The following is a 9,584-nucleotide window of genomic DNA, read 5'->3' as shown; positions in this document are numbered from 1 at the left end:
AAAATTCAAATCTTAATTCAATTTATATTTGTCAGTGTCCACAAGATTTGGTCGTGAATTAACCTCTCTGGAACTAATTACTCGAAATTGCCCAAATCTTAGAATTAGAGGTTAAATTTCAATGAGAAAAAACTAACTAAAAAGTGTATTATTAAAATATTAGTCAATGATGATTTGTTCTCTGAAGGAATATTAGGGAAATACTCTTTCGCATAAAGCTACTCGAGGGCTATCTGCGCTAGCCGTCCCTAATTTAGCAGTGTAAGACTAGAGGAAAGGCAGCTAGTCATCACCACCTACCGCCAACTCTTGGGCTACTCTTTCACCAACGAATAGTGGGATTGACCGAACTTTATAACGCCCCCACGGCTGAAAGGGCGAGCATGTTTGGTATAAACCGTCATTTGTAATAACTATTCGTAGTAACCATTATTATATATTTTAGTATTTTCATGTTTGTTGAGTGATAAAGATAAGTTAGAAATCCAATTAAAACACCCCAACAAATCGAGCTTGACCAAGTCCAAATCGAAGCCCAGAAAGAAGAGCAAGGCCGTACTGAAGCGAAAAAAAAAAAGAGGGCAGTCATATCAAATCAGAAAAAGAAAGTAAATGTCTCAAAGGCAAGCAAATCGTTATCAATGCCAAGAGAGAAATTAGGGTGAAAGAAATGGAGTTCAGACTCATCTCCAATCGACCAAGGCAAAATGACAACTTTGAACATAATCAACACATTAAAGTTAATAAATATTTCTAACATTTTTAGAAAGTTGCCCAAACCATGGAATGGCCTATCGAAAAGTGGTCATTATTTTTAGTGTGTTTTGACTGGTAAAGCCCAAGATGCTTATGCTGTTCCCTCTCTAGAAGTCTATGCAGATTATAATAAGGTGAAGAAGCTATCCTTAAAGCATACGAGTTAGTACTAGAGGCTTATCGCTAAAAGTTTCGATGTTATCATAAGCGAAATAGACAAACTCATATGGAGTTCGTCCACGAAAAAAAAAAAAAGGTTTATTTCGATCGATGGTGTAATTCTATGAAATATTGGCAACAGTTTTGAAAAATATGTCTAAATGAGGAACTCAAATGCTGTACATGTGACGACCTCAAAACTTATTTGGATGAAAAGAAAGTTGAAACACTACAAGAAGGAGCAACGCTTTCTGATGATTACATTTTAACACACAAAACCACTTTTTAGTAAAAGGAAATTTGAGCCATTTCAGCAAAAATTTGTACCCGTTTAATCTATTAACACTGAAGATTTATATAAAAATACACTCTTCTAGTTCGAATTATTCTGACAGTCAGAATAAAACTTTATCAAAACCATCAAAGCCTGTCTCTTATTTATGTAAAATGCCTGGTCTTATTATGTCTAACTGTTAGCATTTCAAAAAAAAAAAAAAAAGAGTGGAATGAAACACGTAATGTGTTCATGTTCATATGTGGACCTAGTTTCACCAGATCACCCAATGTTGTTGATTTGGCCACTAATAAAGAGACTGATGTAGTTAGAGAGGAATGTAGAGCTTGCGTAGCTGTTGGTTCTATGTCATTGACAAATGACACTACTAATCCCATACCTTCATGTATTTTACATGATACTGGGATGGCTCAATCATTGTTGTTAGAAGGTGTATTGCCTTGAGATTCGAATCCTGCCACTGGTGAGTGTTACTGCTTATGGTATTGAGGGTGGCTTTGTTAGTTCCTCTTCATAACATTTGTTTAATATCATACCTAGTTTCGGGACCAGTTGTGGTTGGAGTAAGACCTACTCTGTCAATTCAAAATGTAACATTATTGTTTGGAAACGATTTGGCTGGGAGAAAAGTTGTTGCCGAACCCAAAATGGTTAGTGAGCTGATCACTGTTTCATCTAAAGATGATGCTGATAGGGAGAATCCACAAGTGTTTTCCTCGTGTGCTGTGACTCGAGCTCAGGCTAAGAAGTTTACCCACAAATATATAAACACGTAGTGTTCAGAGGACGTTACAGATTTGTCACAGATATTTTGTGGGTCTAACATGGATCGCGTGAATGATTACTCTACTAATAAGTTTTTGGTGAATGGCAATAATAGACGTGAGAGATCTGGTTCAGCTGGTGAAGTTCCATTTGCTAAAAGCAAACTGACCCATAAAGAAGAAAAGGATCCATGGATCTTTTCAGTATTTAAGTATGAGCTCCCAGTGAATGAAATGAAGAAGTTCCAGGTAGTTATTTTTGGAAAATCGTGTGTTAATGAGAAAATATGTATAGGCAGGTAATTTTCTCATTGATTGTTCCTTCTCACACTGTACTTCCGTTACTGCCTTATGCTTCACATTTCTGAATCTTGCTTGGAATTTTCTTTACTCATGATAACGTGAAACCAGTTGTTTTTTAGACTACATTTTCACTTCAAATACCTTGTAGTAAGAGTGTAGAGAAAAACTGTTTGTGTGAAGCTGGTGGAAGCTGTGAAACCGTGAAAACATTTACTAAGAATTACAAAAACAAAATGCAAGTGGAACTACAACATTATAAAATAAATAAGTTCTATTTCTATTACAATTATGAGGAAAAGTATGATAAAAATAATATTTTAGTAACAGTTTGAAACTGTTCTGTGCTATATTATAATTAATGTTTTAATACCCTCTACAGAGCCCCTCAGTGTGCAGTCCTGTACGTGGTGAGGTGACCTCCCAGAAAAGGTTCTGTTCTACCAGTTTAATTCATCTGAAATCTGATCATCCACCCATGTGTTTACCATGCGTAGCGACCCGTAAAGGAGAGGCGAGGATTCTGGTGGTTTAGGGTCCAATCCTAACACACCATATTGACCTTGAATTCCTGTAGCTGGCATTACTGCAGTGCCCTTATTTGGTATAGTAGTGTGTCCCCTCGTACGGCTCCATTGTGGGTGGAGTCAGTGGACCCCAAAATATTATTTCTTTTTTATGAATCCTCCAAATAAAAATAAAATAGTGGAAAACAGATATGTAAACGAACATGTCTTGAGAATTCTGAACAGCAATCTTCAACTTATTCAACACCTGTACCTCATTTTCTGATATTACATTCTTTATCAGACAAATCTTTAGGCAAATGTCTCTTTTTTTTTTTCTCAGAAAGGACTAGAGAGGCTTGCTGACTCTCCTAAGTCAGTCAAAAAGCTATGTTCTGGGGACATCTTAGTGGAAACATCAACTTACAAACACAGTGAACTTCTCTTGCATTCGAAGGCCATTGGAGATATACCAATTGAGGTTATTCCCCATGCTACTTTGAATTCGTCACGATAAGTTTTTGTTGAGAGGGATTTGAAGAGCATCCCCGAATTAGAGATCCTCAATGATTTCTTCACCAAAAGAGTTTCTGAAGTGAGGTGTATCCTCACTTGCAAAGATAGAATTATGATGCCGAACAATTTTGACGTTAACATCACCTCATCCACCTGCCACTGTCAAAGCAGGTTATCTAAATTGTGAAGTATGGCCATATACTCCAAACCTTTTCAGATGTTTCTAGTGTCAATGGTTTGGTCACTCAAAGAAATCATATTCTGGTTTCTTGACATGTGCTTGTTGCAGTAGCAAAGACCATGATGTCTACATGTGCAAAATGGATGGAACCTCCTAGTGTTAATTGTAGTGGCTTTCACACATTTTACTTTTGTTCATGCCCTAGGTGGGTGGAAGAATAAAGAGCTACAGTTTGAAAATGGTTCACAACATTTCTTACCCTGAGTCTCGAAAGTTAATGTCCACTACTCCATCTTGGATGTATGCTGCTGAATTCCATTCCACTGCTACACTGGGAGTGCAGACAGAGATTTCCATGCTTGTAACAGAGTTGTTTTCAAACCACGTGTAAAGTCTTTTGGTCTCAGTGGTTAAAATTTTGATGAGTCAATGTCAACACCCATCTCTGTCCCCATCGGAATGATGACATCTCTCTGGATCTGCTTCCTTTGGTTCTGGGTTTGGGCAATTCCTCGAGTTCATCTTCTCCTGTCCCGAAATGCAGACGATTATTTGTTCATGCCCTCATTTGTTGGAATCTTCTCTCAATGACAGAGATCTGCCCTTCAACCCAAAGTAAGAAGAGGTTGACAGCACTCTTTCTACTAAAGAGAAGAGAGAAAAGTCGAGGTCGAAAACAGAATGGCCCTCCATACAATTCTTCGTTATGTAAATAAATATGACTACATTGATACAGTGGAACTTTCGAGGTTTTCATTCTAATTTAGATGGTATCAAGGCACTGACTGATTCTTATCAGTTTTATTTGTACATAAATCACAGGTTGTGTGACGGACAAGTGAATGGAGGTGTGGCACTGCAGGTTAATGAGCACATTCCTGCTCTATCTTTGCCACTCGATATACCCTATACCCTTGAATGACATAGCATTCCTTGTTTCCAAAGAACAATTCAAACTTGATGCTCTTATTGAATAATTGCTGTCTCCTTTTTTAATCTTGGGGTCTTTAATGGACATAATCCTCTTTGGGGAGGTGCTGGTACTGATGGGAGGGGTCACTCCATTATCACAACGTTTCTCTTTTCAATACGGGTTTTTATACTTGTTTTCAATGCACTTAGTCTTTTGTTGCTATTGATTTCTATGTCTGCTCCCTTTCACGTTTCCTTATTTTTCTTGGGGGTTGACAATGATCCACAGAGTAGTGATCATTTTCTTATCATTTTAAGAGAAAGTGGACGTTGTCGATGTAACCAAACCTGTTTGCCCCGATGGAAGCTGGACCAGGCCAAGTTGGTTAAGGCACTAGACTCGTTTTCCGAGGATCGCAGGTTCGAATACCTGTTACACAAAACATGCTCGCCCTTTCAGCCGTGGGGTGTTATAATGTGACGGTCAATCTCATTATTGGTTGGTAAAAGAGTAGCTCAAGAGTTGGCAATGGGTGGTGATAACTAGCCACCTTCCCCCTAGTCTTACACTGGTAAATTAGGGATGGCTAGCGCAGATAGTCCTCGTGTAGCTTTGCACAAAATTCAAAAGAAACCAACTCTGCCCTCTTGGAATTTCATTCTGTCGTCGTCTGTAACTCATCGATATATGACTCTGTGGAAGCAGTAACTGACTGTATTGTCCAAGCAGCTACTCAATCTATACCTAAAACCTCAACATGTTTTCCATGGTATCCTCGTCCGTGGTGGAATCCTGCCTTCCACGTGACACAGAAGGCTAAAAAATGGGCCTGGGATACCTTTCACAGATATTCCACATTTTCGAACTGCATCGATTTTCAGTATGCCCAGGTACATGCTCAACAGGTAAGTCGTCAAAGCCCAAGGAATTTTGGATTAAATTCACAGCTAGCATTTCTTTTACCACCAGTTCCAAAGTCATATGGGAAAATATTCGGAAGGTCAATGGGTAGTATCCTTCTGCCCCCTTTTTGATATTGCTTTACAATAACCAGAAAGTTGCTGAGGCCCAGAGCATTGCCAATACTCTGGGCAAAAGCTTTTGCAGGGAGGGCATCTAGCAATTTTGCTTCATCCTCAATCTTTTTAGCCATCAAGACTCGGGCAGAGTGATCATCTCTTTCCTTTTGGGCTGATTGTCTCTATGACTATAACTGCCCCTTTATATTGATGGAACTCAAGCTTGCTCTTCATCAGTCTGGCAGTACATCAGTCGGACCAGATGATGTACACTACAAGATGCCGTGTCATCTCTCTCCTGCTTTTCTTGCTATTTTTCTAGTTGTTTAAAGTGGATCTTACAGAAGAGAGCTAATGTGCTTCGTTTTTCTAAGGATCCCAAGATTCCTTTAAACTACTGTCCAACTGCTTTGACAAGCTGTCTCTGTAATACTTTAGAGAGGATGGTTAATGCTCATTTTGTTTCATGCCTCAAATCAAACCTCCTCTCATGAACGCAGTGTCGGTTTTGATGACAGCACTCCACTATGAACCACCTGATTTGACTTGAAACGTTAATTAGAGAAGCCTTTCTCCAGTAACTTCTCGTATCAGTATTCTTTGACCTTGAGAAGGCTTACAATGCTACGTGGATGTATGGCATTTTGCGAGACTTCCAGTCATATGGGATGCGTGGTTTATTCGCCCATTTTTATTAAAACGTTTTTAATGGTTTGGCGATAACAACTTCGTGTGGGTTTGATACTTTCCTAGAGGAACTTGGAGTCCTTACGACTGTATCTTAAGTCTCACACTTTTCAGTATAAAGATTAAGGCCATCACTAAAGAACTCCCTCCAACTGTTGCAGGCTCTATGTCAACGACTTCCACATCTTGTATCAGTTGTTGTAGATGAGGTTTGTTGAGCAGCAACTATACACTGCACTCACTCATTTAATGAAGTGAACCACAGCAAATGGTTTAACCTTTTCTCTCTCCAAAGCCGTTTGCGTGTACTTTTGCCGCAAATAATGTAATCATCCCGATTCTGTTTCAGTGAAGTTATTTTCGTGGTCCCTGAGGTAAAGTGGGTATTATCTTTAATTGTAGTAGGCTGACATTTATACCAGACATCAAGTCAAGTGTACAAGGCCACTGAAAATCCTATGTGAATTGGTGTTCCATGCTGAAGATCTATCATGTTCTCATTTGACCAAACGACTATGGGTTTCTGGTCTATGGCTCTGCCGAGACCTCAGTTTTGAAGATGCTGGACTCCATTCACCATAAGGGTGTTTGGCTCTGCAAGGGGGCTTTTAGTACTTCTTCAGTCCCAAGATTGTAGAAGTTCAAAGTCTCAAGAATCTCCCCTATGCCTCCACAATTTGCAAGTCTTTACTGTATGCTCCAAAACTTCGATCCTTAACACAGCATCGCACCGGGGTTTGTGTTTTCCTTCCTCAGTGGGCCATGCTTGTTCATAATAGACGGTCTGACATTGTTCCTTTTAGCCTTCATATCCAGGTGCAGTTGGCTGAATTGGGTCTGTCCTTAGATGATGTTGCTGTTTCCACAGGTGAGCTCATCCCACTGTGTGTTTTACTATCCTCAAATGTGACCTTTCTTCGAGTCAACTCCCGATTTGAAGTGCCATCTTTTATCTGCCAAACATCCTTTCATTCCCATTCATACAGATGGTTCAAAGTAAGGTGACTCTGGGGGCTCTGTCATGTTTTGTTGTTATTCGGTAGATGCACACATAATACCCTCTACAGTTTCTGTGTTCACTGCCGAATTTTACGCCAGTTCTTTCGTTCTGGATCACGTAGAAGTTATACAGTACACGAACTGTGAACTGTACTATTTATACCAACTTGCTTAGCTCTTTACTAGTATTAGCCTTGAAATCGTTTCACGTTAGTTTTCACCCTGTTCTCGTCGATATTCAAAACCAACTGGCCCATTTCTTTTAAATATCTACTTCCATCCAGTTTTTATGGATTCCAGGCCATTGCAGTATTTGCAGGATCGAGCTGGCTGACACTGCAGCTAAGTCTGCTCTGGCAACATCACTACCGTGCCTGTTCCATACTTGAACGATGGTCCTGTATTCAAAGCTCGGCTCCATGCCAGTAGGCAGTGGACTTGGAATGAGCACGTGATTACAAGCTTTTCCATATTAAGCCTTATGTTACTCTTTCATTGTCTTGCTTTCCAGGGATTGGAATTGGTCCATGCTAAGCTACGCATTGATCAAAGTTTTGCAACTCATTGCTTTCTTTTACCTGAGACTGATGTACCAATGTGTGGTCTGTGTGACACTCAAGTCACAATAGTCCACATTTTACTGTCTTGCCATCGTTACGACTCTCAACGATGGCACCATTCTAAACATATTCTGTCCCAAGGTTTATCTGTAGCGTCAGACAGTGTTATTGGTGATACTGACACTGTCCACCTTACTAATGTTCTTAAATGTTTAAAGGCCATTAGCCTCTTAACTCTGTTTAAGTTTTAACTGGCTGTTTAAGGTTTATTTGGTTTTACATCAGTTCGTTTTTATTTTATTTTTTTACCGCTTGTTTGGCGCAGATAGCCTAGTAACTTTGCGCCAATAAATGCCAACCAACCAACTGAGCCATACCAGCCGTCTTTAGAATTATCGTTACGTTTAATACTACCTCACTCAGTCCAGTTCATGTGTCCCTGCGCTATATAATACTTAAGTTACTTTTCTCTGCGAGTACCTGGCCACAGGATAAAGAATGACTTTTTTGTAAAAGTGCCTAGAATGACCAGGTGGTTGAAGCACTGGTCTCGTAATTTGAAGGGCGCGTTGTCGAATCCCGTCACATTAAACCTGTTCGCCATTTCAGCCGTGGGGGACGTTATAATGTGACGGTCAATCCACTATTTGCTGGTAAAATAGTAGTCCAAGAGTTGGCAGTGGGAAGTGATGACTAGCTACTTTCCCTCTAGTATTACACTGCTAAAGTAGGGATGACCAGCACAGATAGGACTCGTGTAGTTTTGCGCAAAATTGAGACCAAGCCGAGAAATTGTTTGTAAACACAGTATTGCTCCACGTATTGATATACTGGGCATGTAGTATGTAGTAGGTTTTTCTGCATCACACCGTGTACAGAATAAACGTTATTTGGCCTTATGATGTCGGTTTCTAACTGTTGCTATATGTTAATTTATATCGGACGAGTCTGCGATTTATTACGTTATGTACGTTACGCATAACGGCTTTAAACAGTGGAAATTTTAATTTAGAAGTTAATTAAATGTTGATATGTATCAAATTTATGATATTTGTGAACAAGAGTAATACATACAATTTTCTTTAACATAAATATGTTTTAATATACAAAAGAAAAAACAATACTATTTGTAATAACGGGTTTTCCAAATGGTTATTACAAATAATTATTTATATAGAACAATTTTACAAAGTTACAGATAATACTGAATCTTATATTCAGTCTAGAACTGAATATTTTATCGACGATCCAGATTTGCTTGTTTGGAATTTAGCACAACGCTACGCAGTGGGCTATCTGTGCTCTGCCCATCATAAGTATCGAAACCCAGTTTCTAGCAGTGTGAGTCCAAAGACATGCCGCTATGCCACTGGGAGGGGCTATTGACGAACCAGGTCCAAATTAATTTTGTATTGATATTGTTACAACTCTTGGCCTGGCATGGCCAAGCGCGTAAGGCGTGCGACTCGTAATCCGAGGGTCGCGGGTTCGCGCCAAACATGCTCGGCCTCCCAGCCGTGGTGGGGGCGTTATAATGTGACGGTCAATACCACTAATCGTTGGTACAAAAGTAGCCCAAGAGTTGGCGGTGGGTGGTGATGACTAGCTGCCTTCCCTCTAGTCTTACACTGCTAAATTAGGGGCGGCTAGCACAGATAGCCCTCGAGTAGCTTTGTGCGAAATTCCAAAAAAACAAAAAACAAAATTGTTACAACTCGGTTAAGCTACCTAGCTTGATTTGTCTCACGTCGCCGACTTTTTATTGATTAAGATATTTAGTATTTAATGTCCTCGTAGAAATACTAACCTCCGAAGTTAATTCACTTAAAGTTGAATAGCTTGTAATGTTCAAAATTTATAAACGTTCTTGGTAACATTCTATAGTTTTCCGAGTAATAAGCGTTAATTATAGCTTCCGAGGCTTATAGT

This window comes from Tachypleus tridentatus, chromosome 8 (genome assembly GCF_004210375.1).
Source record: "Tachypleus tridentatus isolate NWPU-2018 chromosome 8, ASM421037v1, whole genome shotgun sequence".
Lineage (NCBI taxonomy): Eukaryota > Metazoa > Arthropoda > Merostomata > Xiphosura > Limulidae > Tachypleus > Tachypleus tridentatus.
Note: the sequence above shows the minus strand (reverse complement) of the source record.